The following is a 13,854-nucleotide window of genomic DNA, read 5'->3' on the forward strand; positions in this document are numbered from 1 at the left end:
GTTTCTTCATTTCAAGTCTAATGTTTGGAACAGTAGGGAATTAAGATACACCACTTAAAACATGATAGTGGCAGACGTCAGTGAATAAATCTGTCAAGTGAGTTGATGGAGGTACTGGATGGCATTTCTGAGCTTCTCTGCTTTTGGCACAGGTTTGTAAGGAGGAGCTCTGGCAAGCCAGGGAGTAATATTTGGAGGATTATGAGGTATTAACCTGAACATAGATGTGGTCAGATTCCCCAGAAGTCAAAAGTATCTCTCTGCACTGGGACTAGATTACAGCAATACAGAGCAGCCAACATAATTGGTCAAGTTTTTCCTACTGTACCAGTGATCTGCTTATCTCTTGGGAAATTTATAATGAAAAATCTAGAGAGAAACTTGGTTGTTTCAGCAGAAATGGATTTGCAGCTGCTGAGGAGAATTGGTTATGTGCTACTTTCAATGAAATCTGATACCGTCATTCAATCCTAGACAGAACGTAATTTCTGTGACTAAGATTTTCAGGCAGCCTAGTATAGCTGGGGAATAGAACTAACTGGATTTCTTCTTTGCACACTAATTGTTTCTTCAGTTTGAAGCATGTAAATGCTTCATATTAGAAGCGTGCAGACATTGGGAACTGTTAGTGTACATATAGATGAAGAGTTTTACAATAATTCAATAAAACTTTAAAAATCTCAAGGTAGACCTAGCTGAAAAGATGAAGTCTATGCTGATTTAAGACAGTGTTTCTCATCTGTCAAAGTACTAGCTTTATAACCAGCTTGTAATGCAATAATTGAGAAGTTAGTTGCATGGTAGAAATCCACTACAGTTGTCTTATGTGTCAGAGAATAAATGTTAATTTTAATTTCTGCATGCACAAAATTCTTGTTTTTCTACACATAATCAGATGCTTAAAAAAATTAAATTTGTGTTCACTTGCAGAAACCAAGCTAAATCAGTAATCTAGTAGCTTTGGCTGTAATGTCAAGTATTTATTTAAAATGCTGGTAATTTAAGCCCTGGAACAGGCTGCTCAGAGAGGTGGTGGAGTCATCGTCCCTGGAGTTGTTTAAAAAATGCATAGATGCAGTGCTTGGCAACATGGTTTGGCGATGGACTTGGCAGTCCTGGGTTAGTAGTTGGGCTTGATAATCTCGAGGGTCTTTTCCAACTTATATGACTCTATGATTCTATAACTTTGGGTGGTATCTGCAGAGGAATATTGTATCATTAGAAATACTATTGGAGGATGACAAGATACTATTTGGCAGAGGAGCTGCACCACGTTCCAGCCTGTTCCCAGTTAAAGTTTTCAGCCTTTCTCCAGAGGAAGCTCAGAGGAGCTGATGAACCATGGTACTAAGGTAGTTCCTGGGATGTGTATTTCTGCGCAGAGTGTTGGCACTTGTTAAGGTGGTCCCTGGAAAGCCTTACTGACTTACTGATAGCCTCAGCAACAGCACCACAAAGTCAGTGGACTGGATTTAACCCAGCATATATTATACACAGAAGAGCACCTCCCAACAGATGGTGCTCAGTGACACAACATCGGTTTTTAGAGGAGGTCATGCAAAGTACTCTACACTGGAAAGCACGTAAGAGCCAGAACTGCCTGAGCTGGAGCCAAGGAAGTAGAGTTCATGGAATAAAAATGCAATTCCCCAGACTGAAATAACACAAAATCCTGCAGGATTCTTTACTGCCATCTGGTTGCTAAGAACACACAGCGTAGCTTAAATTACACACCATCCTGTGATGTCAGAAAGTAGGAAGCATGAGTGAGCAACTGTATGGCATGCACTGTTATTATTTTACCTGTATCTTGCTCATTTTCAAGCTGAGGAACCCTTAGATGCATAGTTCTATTATAAGCATGACTAAAGTTGGGATCACTTCTGGAAGAATTCAGTGGGTTTTTTTCTGTTGTAACAATAGTAACATCACAGACCAATCCTGGGGAAAATGGAAATCCACCATTAATTTTCATGCCAAGGGGAGTTAAATTTGACTATGGCTTGCCACTGTGTTCAGCGCAGTACTACATTTATTCTTGAATTTCACCATGCAGAGGGAAACAGCTATATGGGTCAAATCTATCCAAAAGATGGTGGTTGAACAAGTTGCACCTTGTATCAGTTTACTAGAACATTTGACATAATGAAAGAAAACCCACATTTTTTTCCTATCCAATCCTACTTTCTAACTTGCTTTAGGGGAATAAACCAGATTAGTGCCAAAAAAATCCCCATGCTCATGTCATTAATCCCTTCTGGCAATGAACAGCTGAGGTTTTTCTTCTGGCAATACCCAGAAATAACAGCTAAATTTTATTTGAGATTTTTTGGTACTACTTGGCAAAAGCTTTATGGATAAGTTTATCCTAGGACCTAGAGTGGCTTTATTCTGGAGAAGTCATTATTACTGGAAGCAAGACTTTACCAGCACTTCATAGTGCTTCTATTTGCTGTTGTCCTTAAACCCAAAATGCATGAGGCATTCATACGGGATTGTTCTGCATATAGAACATTTATTTTTGTGCCAGATAAATAAAAATTTAAATAATCTACACTTTGAAGGATTCCAGCAAGTTTCCCTCCACCCCAAAATTATGTGTCATTCAGATGCTTCTTTAGGTCACCTTAAAATTAGTAGTTCCAAGTTTGGTGCAATTCTCACTTGTATGAGACCTGCTGAGTAGCCACTCAAGTTATGCAAAATATAATTGGACTTGTGAAAGTATGAAAGCATTCACAGACTATCCTTCGAAACTTATTTGTGGATGGGTGGATTAGTGATTCTAATTTGCTTTACCTGCATAAATAAGGATAACAGCATCTCATATAGGCCAAGTGTTCTAATTGTTCCCTGGCAATTAAGACCTGCTGTGCTCCTTCCGCAGTCCTTCTGCATCTCTTAAGGTTGGTGTTTGAAACCAGTGAGCTCTCTGTGCAGTCATCAGTCCCTGCCTTCAATGTGAGTCTCTGCTCAGGGCTGATAAGTAATGAGATGGTGTTGTAAAAAAGATGCAGCATAGATTATGATGCCTAATGAAGATATAGTTGGCTGAGAAATCCATACAATTAGTGTCTGTTTCTGTGTGGTGAAGCTGCTTGATTACTATGAGCTGCGATTTAGCCAGGTTTGCACTGCATCTGATCCGAATCTTCCCCAGGGGACCAGTAGCTCATAGGGAACAATTATGGTTCACTCCACAGGCTTTGCTAGTCTGTTTCATGTTTCAAGCCATTTCATGGCCACATTGAGGGGATGAGAAGGAAGACAGATGCCTTACTAGTGAGAGAAGGGAGGAAAATGCACATTAGTTGAATAGTAACAGAATTTTAAGTGGTTCCTTTAGCTGTAAAAGCCTTGCCACCCCTCACTTCCTGCACATGCTCACAGTCCTCAGTGTTGCAGAAATACACATCTTGCACCCATTAACAGTTCAGTGATAGCTCTGTGCAACTCCCTTTAGACACAGGGAAAAGAATGCGGGAGCAGTTTGGAGTCCCAGCATCCGTTATCCCTTCTGCCAAATTGCTGCAGTATGGCAACCAGATGCGGGTTATGCCATTTCTCCTAAAGAATGAACCACCCTTTGAGTAAGGCTTTTCATTAAGGACAAAATTCTGGAACCTCAGGCACAGCTCTCCCACTGTGTTGTTTTTTTGTATTTTGGGGCTTTTATGACTGTCAATATATTTTGATTAGAGACACTGTATAGTAGAGAGTTTATTTAATAGGATTTATGTTTAAAATAAAATTATTTTAATCTTGTAAGGGATGAAGGAACAGAAGAAACTAAATGTATACAGCAGATGGTGAACTGTAAACTCAAAACATCATTCTTTGATAAAGGTACTGCTGTTTACATTTATTTTTAGCCACATGCTTTCAGCTTTTCTCATCCACTTTGTGTTAGCACAGGTGAAAATATTTAATCAGTATTTACATATTTTAGTTGCCTTAGTTTCAAGTGTGGTTAAACATTTGGGGGACACTGTTCAAAACTGTATTACAATGTGAAGCATGTACAATTTGTGTTACAGTAGTGAAATGCGGAGACATCTTTGGTCATCTAAACAGAAACTGTTCACTCAGCTTGTTCGTGTAATTATGGTAAATGTATGTGCAACGGCAAGAAAAAAGCATGCATGTTATGAACATTTTTCCTTCAGAAGTCTGTCTTTAGAAATCTAATATCTAGACACTATATGAAATTTGAAGTCATATGAATTTAATCCAGGTGGTGATCAACTGCTGTGGAAGATTTCCTTAAGCATTGGGTAAAGGCATTAGCCTGAAAGTTATTTGCAGAGAAATTTCATGTACAGCTTCACATACTTGCAAAACTTTGCCAGCAATGCAATCCGAGTAATTTCATCCACATCTATATTTGGGCAAGCCATTTGCTTAGGTATTTTATGCCATCTGTGAATGTTCATCTGCAGTTTATATGCCAGATGTGTATTGGCAGCACACATGCTACCAAAAACAAGGACCTAGAAATGTAAGAGTAAGCTCAGTATTGCAAATAGATAAAACCTTTGCAATCTACATGATTAGGGTTTGCTAACTGAATGCATTAAATTTACATATAAAGAGCAAAACATATGACTTGCTGTCTGCCCTTTAAATGTATGTCTCAAGGAAGTGCATAAGCAGCAGCATATGAGAAGCCGTAATTCAGTTGATCCTAACTGATCTGCCATGGTGACATCATTTAAGTCGTTTTCCCATTACTTGGGTGTTCCAGTTGTTTTACAGCATACTTTGCTTCATTTAATCCTGGCTGACTTGTGGAGTATTCTAAAGCCATGGATTTCTTTTGATACCACCATTGAACCGATTCCCTTCTCTTGCTCAGCGCAGGGGGTGAGAGGAGAGCACTATATACCTCTACTTTAGTATGATTCCCTTTTGAAATATGGAAAAGACAAGATGCAGACCCCAGAAGGAATGCTGGAGGACAGGGAAGCCTTCTACCTTTCCAATGTGCCCACTACATGATTACAAAATCTCAGCCTTGAGAGAATAACAGGATGGATATTAAGATAGCTTCCCCACTCTGAATTTGTGGATTGAGTAGTTCAACAGGGTAAAACTATTAACAGCTCTTTTGCAGCAGACAGCCAGTTAGCAAGAAACCAGAGGCTGGCCCAGCATAGCCCCATAGAAAGAAGAAACTCTGAAATGGTGATTGCATTAATGCATATATATATATATATATATATATATATATATATATATATGAGAGATGGTATGGTTGGAAATTCTCTAAATGTTCAAGTTGTGTGGGTGGTATGCATACAAATCCACTTAACAGTTAAGTTACTGTGAGGCATATTCTTCCCACACAGTATACTGGAAGAACTGAGGAGGTGTATTTTAAGAGAGCATAAGATGTGCTAATAAAAGCGACCCACAGGCCTACTAGGCAAGTTAGCTCATACAGAGCTTTGTGCGCTTGTGGCTAAACTAGGTAGCCTGGTATCAACAGTGGTCTAAATTTAACTAGGTTATCTTTATATTACCCCTATCTGTGATGGCAGCAGATATTCCCTAAGGTAGCACTTTAACTGGTGAGGTCCCCCTCATGAGTAGGTATGAATCTTTATTAATGAGTCCTGAAGCCTCTCACATTCCTCCTCCAAGACTTGCTTGCTAGTGGGAGCAAAGGTCTGACCGAAGTGAGGCCCTGGCTAAAAAGCAAATGCACAGCCCCAAGGATCAAAGTAATGCTTTCTATATCCCAGGGACCAGCAGCAGCTGAAGTACGAAAAGTATCTTCCCAATCCTCAGTTTCTCTAATCAAGACTCCAGTAGTCTTTGTTTGCCTCAACTCGTAACACTCCCAGATCTTAGCTGTAAGAGCTTTCTACATATAGCTGCAGGCAGAGCAGCCACACCTGCCCAAGCTGCCTGCAGCCTAGAAACCTGCTTTCAAGTGTGAATTGCTCTCTGTATTTTTATAGAGGAGCATCATGAGAGAACCCACCCATGAACCCGGGGGGAATTAGGGTCACAGTAGATTGAGCCCTTGTTCAAGTAGGTGAAGTCCTGTTGCTGGGAAATCTACAGGATCCTTTCTTATAGCTCTATTCTTCCTGCGCTGCAGAGCTTAAATTCAGTCTTTGTTTTCAGGAGTTTGAGTACTACTTGTGATGAATATAGAGAATCATATGTACAGTGATAGGAGCTATAAAAATGGCGGGCTTTTTTTCTTCTTTCTCTAAGAATATGTCTGGGAGGTTTCTCAGGACAGTATAGAGTCCAGGTATAATTCCTCACTATGCTTTTGAGGAGACAAATATTTTATGCTGTTTTGCAGGCTGAGCTCTGGCAAGTTCCAGTGCTAGTACAACAGGGTTTTCTGACTTCTGACTGAAGTTCTGGGAAGGCTAAAGAGGAAGGGCCAAGGAACTAGCCAAAGCAGAAGCTCCCAGGACTTTCTTAGGCTGGCCTTAAAACTGCTGCCTTCTGTTCTCCACCCTTCTCCAGTGTTCTTGGTGCTGTTATCACCTCACAGAAATTCTTACTCCAATGGAACCCAAACTGATAACCCAGAGCTTCTTGGCACGATCTGTACTCATTGCAATGTTCATGTGTCTCATGATATGCACAACCATTTTAAATCATCACATATAGAATGAATGCTATAGTAGTGTTGTTCCAAGAAAACTTAAAAGAAAGATCTTACTTTCTTGCTCCTTGTTCAACACATCTTCATCTTATTTTGTGGTTTGGTGTCATGTCTGCAACCTTAGCTTTTCCCTTTTCATTGACTACTTTCCTTGTGTAAATATCCACTATCTCTTTCCATTGCTCTTAAGAATATGGTTTTTGTGCTTGTTAAGAGAAGCAGTTTGAAAATAAGGTATCCTGATGGATAGAGCTAGGTTTGCCATGTTAGTCTGGAAGGTTATGATAATTTATGGTAAGAGGTGTGAGAGCATTCAGAGACTTAATTGTCCTGCATTTAGTTAAGAGACTTAGGTGATTTAGTGTTACAATTTAGAGCTGTTTCTCAGTGAGGGTGTATCTTTTCCTTAAAAGCCTAAGCAGAGGTTAAGAAGTAGTCAGGAGCTGAGATGACTGCTCAGGGCTCCATCCTGAATTTTAAAGTAAGCCTTCAGAACACAGTTCTTGAAGAGGTCTGTGTGTACTGTCTGCAGAGTGTTTCAGCTATAAGTGTCTGAAGAGGAAGTAAAATTTAACACCATTTTCCCAACTAAGCAATTGTATTTTATGCTAGAAGTATGCAGTATAAAACACCACCAAGATCCTGCTTTGATATTCACCCTTTAGCTGGAAAGCACTGAAAGGCTAGATTCCCACAGATAAATTTAAGTGGCTTTACATTTGATAAGCTTGAAAATAATTTGCATAGGCTTCACAACATTCAACTTTTTATTTGCTTATAAAAATAGAGATGTTTCTACACCATTATGCAACACCAAGATGGTCATCCTTGGAGAGGTGCTATTGCCAGGCTGACCCAGATACTCATATGCCAGTACCACGTGGTGCAGCTAGAGCACTGTGTTTGGCAAGAATCTATGTCCTTTCCAGACTCCTTTACCTCCAACGTGAACCATTTGCCATGAGACTGCTCTTGGCAATGAACTTCCCTACTACACGGTGTACCATGTAAAAGCTGTGAGGGCATGAAATCAGCCTCTGACCATTAGTTGTTCAGCCCTCGAGAGCAAGGATCCACAAGTGTCCACTTTTCCTGTAATCCCAGTGAGTAGCTCTGTTCCTGAACATCTTCCATCCGTAGAAACTCTTTTCTGAGCTTGGTGGTACCTTTAGTCTTAACTAGCTGGTGTGGGTAAGAGCTTGGGTCCTCATTCTCTGCAGGCTGCTAAGCTTTCCACTTTGCCCTAAAGATGAAGAGGAGGTTGCTCAGTTTGTGATAATCTGATTGTTTCTATGGTCCCTTCCTATGCTCAAAAAGAAGATAATTCTCCCCATTCTTGTTCTTCTGGAGGAAGAAATCCATAATTCAGTTTCCTGTAGCACAGCCTGTCCTCATACATGCTCCTGAAATCACAGCAATATGTAGGAGAAAGCACCATTTCGGAACAGATTTCTCTAGCTTTGCTTTGTAAAGCGGTGATGCTCACCACTTGGACTGGGCTAATCCATGTGCAGGTCACCCAAGAAGACACGTCTTATGATTTATAGACACTAATATCAATGCTTTTAATTACAAGATATTAAAAGATGCTCTTATCTATAAAAAAGCTTTTCAAGTCAGAGTAGTTTAGTTGTGGCTTATAACCGCTTAGTCCTATAATGACCACCTTTAACCTCTACTACCTGTGTTTGTAATATGCTTAAAGCTGCTATTTTATTGGACTTCAATAAGCTACTTATAAAGGAATTTTTAAATTATGACATGATTCCTTGGAGTCAGCTTACTTGGCATTTTAAATGTCAGCTCTAGAACTTCTTTTAGTATATAAGACATTTTTTAATTTTACACTTATAATGCTAAAGTTTCTACATGTGCCTGTTAATTATATTCTCATACTGAATGCTCTACCTGAATGATACAGGAGTGTTTGCAATGCACCTTACTGTGTGTGGGATGTCCAAAGGCAAAGTACATCACTGTGTTTGAGGTACAGCATATGGCTGTGGTGATACAGAATCAGAAAAAAGTATTTCATAAAGCAAAAATCAAAGTCATTCTGCATGCACAATGGCTGCAGGGAGCTTGGTTGTAGATTTGCATGTAAAATGTGTTCTGGCCATACTTTATGAGAGGCAGGCTTTAATGGGTTTTGGACCCCACTGGGTAGGAGGCTTTAGGTTATCCGTTAATGTTTAATTACACGGAATCTGTGTTTAGTAGATTGTGCAGTTATCACCTGGAGGTTGGAACCTGTGAACTGCTGATAGCCTCTGATTGCAGAGCTCCATGGGTGCTGATGTTGCAAAGATCAGATTTCTCGTTTGTGGCTTCTTTGCAGTGGACCTTTTCTTTGGCAGTTATCTGCATAGTCCTGTTGGGATAGCTTTGCAGGGTTATTAATAAATTAGAAAGCTGCTGCATAATCTATTAATAGAACTGAGATTTTAAAGTCTGGATAAAGGTAAACACATAGCTAAATTATTGAGGCTTTTCCAATGCAATTTGTTTTATGGGTGGAAACATTTCAATTCTCTGGGCTTTTGCTGGTCAGTTTCTGTGTTTGTTGTGTTGTGTGTTGTGGTAGGGCCAAGCAGTACCTGTTCCCTCTACCCATAGTCTGCAAGTGGAAGGTAGTATAGAATTAGAAATAGGAGCACAGCTGCTGCTCCAGTCTGCACAAGAAGCAAATAAGTGGCATAAATAACTGTTGGCTTTGCCCTGGCTATTTCAAAAGATATTGCTATCACCTGTCACTAGGTTTTTCATATAATAATAATAATAATTGTGTTTTGGAGATTAAATAGCATAGAAAAAAGTGATTTTATTGTCAGGTGGTAGCATGTAACTAGCCCAAAACACAGCTGCAAGAAAAAAGGACAAATGAAAAAGTAGCAACTGTGGAGAAAAAAAATAAAGAAGTGAGCTCATCTGCTGACAAGAAAAGAAAGGACGGGTCCCTAAAATCGGTAAGCTAAAAGGAAAAGTAGCAGTACTTTTCCTTTAGGATAAAAATGAAGCATATGCAGCCAGCAGCACAGTCAAAACAGAAAGTAATGTATGCAAACAAACCTTAGGCTGAGGAATTCCACCCAAAAATGTAATAGTCTGTTCTTTTTGTCTTTGTAACACAAAGCCAGGCAGTTTGGGAGTAAGGGATTAAGACTCTCAGTCTTCTGTCACTGGCTTCAATCAAGCCAGGTCAGTAGTGACTAATATTTGTGATAGCTGTGAGGGCAGCCTTTGGATTTCTCTGAAATTACTCTGTGATATCCCAGCTGTTACCTGACAAAAAACCCTTTAAATGCTGGTCTCGGTGAAAGGGCAAATTAAATGCAGTGTCCTTTGAAAGATGCACCCCAGAATGAGCAAATATCTTGAATGTTTAGTTTTGCCTCTCCAGAAACTTAGAGCAGCACTGGAGTCATCTTAAAACAGCTTCTAACAGTCAGGGCTCCAATATATGTCTTGTCTTACGCTAATAGGCTAGTTATTCAATGACAGGGCAACAAGAAGAGTTTGTTGAAGAGTTCCCCCTGTTTAAAATAATTGTAGGATGCTGCAGTAGCACAAGCTCCTGAATTTTTCTCCAGAGAAGCCTATTAGCAGAGTGTGATGTTTCTATTTCTGTTTCTGTGCTGAGAATTCCAGTTACCTTGATGGAGGGTCCTCTATCCATCTATCTTCAGAAAAGCTAAACCTACTTGTGCTGAAAGAATGAATCCATTGGTAGTTGATCTAAAGCTTAACACTGGTGGTGGGAGAGCTTGTGCGGACCTGTCAATAGGAATTTATTTCTCATTCATGTGAAAGTGAGGGCTGATCACATTCCTATGGAAAAGAACCCAAACAATAGACTCCAAAAAAATTATTCTTTGTCAAATGAGCCCACACCAACCTTACTTTTAATTATTTTCCAGATAGAATATTCTTCCTGGTAGGTGTCGTTGAGTTAGAAGACCTCAGAAAATTAATATTGCTGCTGTCTGGCAAACATTTTCTGTACTGGTGGTTTATACAGGGAAGAATTAGTGCAAATAAACTCCATGCACAAGTAACAGTTGGATAATTTTAAAACTGGTCTGTCTTCTCTTGCAGACCTGTGATTGTTCTGCTTGCTCTGGAAATCATGGACAGGCCAGACAGCTTTAGTAACCAGCTCTTTTTCAGGGAGAGCTTGAAGCAGAAGCATAAAAGGTAGGAGTTTTCAGAGGCTTTGTTCAGGCAGAGTAAAGGATCAGCCAAGGAATGCTGCTCAGACTTTTAGTGGAAATCTGAAGAAAATTTCGGATAGTTAAACTCTGAATATTCAGACTGATTGAATAGTATAAATGGTCCCACTGTTAGAGGAGCATACTTAATTCTGAATAAGGGACACATGATCAAACATACTTGGAGGGGATCCCCCACAAAGACAGAGGAAACGGTTCAGAAACAAGTAAATAATGCTTCTTTCTCACAGTAGCCAAGATTACTGTTTGTTTCACACTAGCAGATAAGGGTTTAAGTCTAGGTTAGACAACAGAAAAAGAATCTGTAGCCATAATAGCATGTTTTACAGTGGTTCAAGGGGATAGCTGAGGCTCCATCATTGCAGTTCTTAAGCTGAAGTTGGAAATATGCTAACAGAAGTCTAAGCAAAAATTCCTGTCAGAATGGCCAGGGAGGTCAGGCTAGAAGGCTTAGGGCCCATCACCAATATGCTGTCATCCTAATGAGGCCCGTTTTGTGTTATAACTACATCATTTATACTACTACATTTTTTATTATTTATACTACATTATTAATACTACTAATTTATAAAATAAACTTCTTTGCAGATATAAATTTATACAACTCAGGTCACATCAAATGAAGACTAGACTGTAACTGTTCAAGTCTGAACCTGTACACTGAATAATGGCATTGTTTTTTCATCCATTTCAGTCCATCTTCCTGTCTCTGAGTACCTCACAGCCTTAAGAAAACAATATTGCGTAAGGCAGGAATAGCTAAATTTGCCCTGTCTTCTCAGTTGTGCCACTGTCCCTTGTCAGGTTTCAGATTCAGGATTACCAGTCTGAATGCGTGGATCCCACACATAACCATTAGTAGGATTTGTCCTCCTCCCCAAAGTAGCATCAGGAGAACTACTCAGACAAGCTCAGTTCACTAAGTCTGAACCAGTGCTGTAATGTGTCATTGGAGAATTCAGTCATGGTTCTGCGCTTAAGTGTACCAGAGATTATGGTCAAATCATGTAGCCTCGTGTTCTCAGAGGCATTTAAGAGCTTCAGAACCCACTGAAATAAACTTTAAATCTAAGCCTTAAACTCTCACATATATTCTTGGGGGGGGGGGGGGGGGGGAAGACATTTCCTCTCCAAAGAAGCCTTGTCTTTTAAAATAATCAAATTGGGAAATCATTTCCAATGTCCTTAGCATATAAGAACTCTGGACTGGAAGCATCCCTGCCTTCGGCTGTACAACAGGCACGTTTTTCCCATAGTCCCTTCTTCCTCTGATGTAAGAGCAGATAAGCAAATGCTCTTTACCTAAGTTGGAGAAAGGTAAAGAAATGCTGATACTTTTTGTATAAGGGAAACAGCGTAATGTAACATTGTAAGCCTCTGCCTGGCAGCTGTCCTAATGCCTGGGTGGCTCCAGGGTCTTTCTGGCAGAGCTTCAACTTCACTTTCTGCAGCTGCTAGCACATTCCTGTCACCGAATGGAGAAAATCATCTGTGGGCAGCAAATACAGAGAGGCTGAATGAGCCTGTAGCATCACCATGACAGTTTAGCCTATACAGATACGAGCTTGGATGTGTATACAAAAGAAAGGGAAACAAGAGGCTGATTTGAACAATGTGAGTTGAAGTGAACTAGGAAAAGTAAATTATTAGAATATCTGGGTCTTTAATTAAAGTTGTAGGTAGACATCTGTGGAATGTACTTGCAAATGGAGGGCGGCATCCTTCTTAGCAAGTGGGGGAAGCTGTCCCAAAACCTTAACATGAGTGATCATTCTGTTGTTGCTGTTGGATCCCTTTTAAGTTCACAGACCGAGTAGTGTTCTTTGACAACATTTCCAGAATTGCAGCAATTCATGAAGCACTATTGGAACAATGAAGTCACTTCAACTTACTGACATTTTTTGATTAAAACAAAACAAGGTACAGAACAGTCTGAAATTGGATTTTCTTAAGCATGGATGTTACTGAAGACAAATCAACACTCAAGGCCCAAGCAGGATTTTAAGCAGAATAACTGAACTAGAACAGTTTCATGGGCGGTGAGGTTTGGTGCATTTCTGAAAAGCAGCAATTTTGCCTTGGATTTTGTGTAAGTAAAAGTGCTGCATTCTATTGCCAGATCGTATTTCCCCAAAAAGTGCACTCTAATTAGACTGATCAGAACCAACTACATGATCCCAGCTTGGTGCTAAAAGAAGATTATGCTGAAATGAGCTTCAAGTACAGTTTGTATAAATATGTATGGGGACGGAACCCAAATTATGTTCAGAAGTGCTGATCTGTGAGAGCAAATAGTTACGTTCAAGAAAAGGTGTGTTTCAAGACCAAACATATAATGTTGTGGGACCTTAATTATCCACTTAATTTTTCAGTGCCTAAACACAGCTATATGTGCTTGTGACTATTAATACTTTTTCTAGGAGGTTATTTTATCATTTATATTATTTTACTAACTATAAAAATCATTATATTCCAGGCAAATGTGCCATTTCCCTTCACAAACTGTGTTGAACCAATTAGTAAGAAAACACATCATTAGAACAAAGTAGGAGCAGATGCATTTCAGGGGAGCAGCGTGAGGGTGGATCTCAATAATGTTGCTTTCACTGGAAAGAGTTTTGGGGAGAAGAATTAATATGTGAGTGAGAGTGAAGATTAGGAAGAACTCAACATGTCCCTTTGGAGAGAATGAGAGATAAGGACTGTTAAAGGGAAGAAAGAAATGCATCCATTGCAGAGAAAATTGGCAGTTAGGTAGAGATAGCAAATTTAGGTTTGCAATATGTATGTGGGTTTAGAAGAGTAATGGAGAAAGTGCACTTTAGTGAAGAGTTCTGGGAAATAAGGGTGGATTTTAGTATGGACAGCAGGTGCATTCTGAACCATGGAAGCAGTGTGTGTCTGGTTTTCAAAAGGCTGTAAATGATTGAGGTTGCTATGTATCAGAACTGATCCACTTCAACCATATTAAATAGTGAAATAGAAGTCACTTTT

Source organism: Falco rusticolus, chromosome 13, assembly GCF_015220075.1.
Source record: "Falco rusticolus isolate bFalRus1 chromosome 13, bFalRus1.pri, whole genome shotgun sequence".
In the NCBI taxonomy this organism is placed as follows: domain Eukaryota; kingdom Metazoa; phylum Chordata; class Aves; order Falconiformes; family Falconidae; genus Falco; species Falco rusticolus.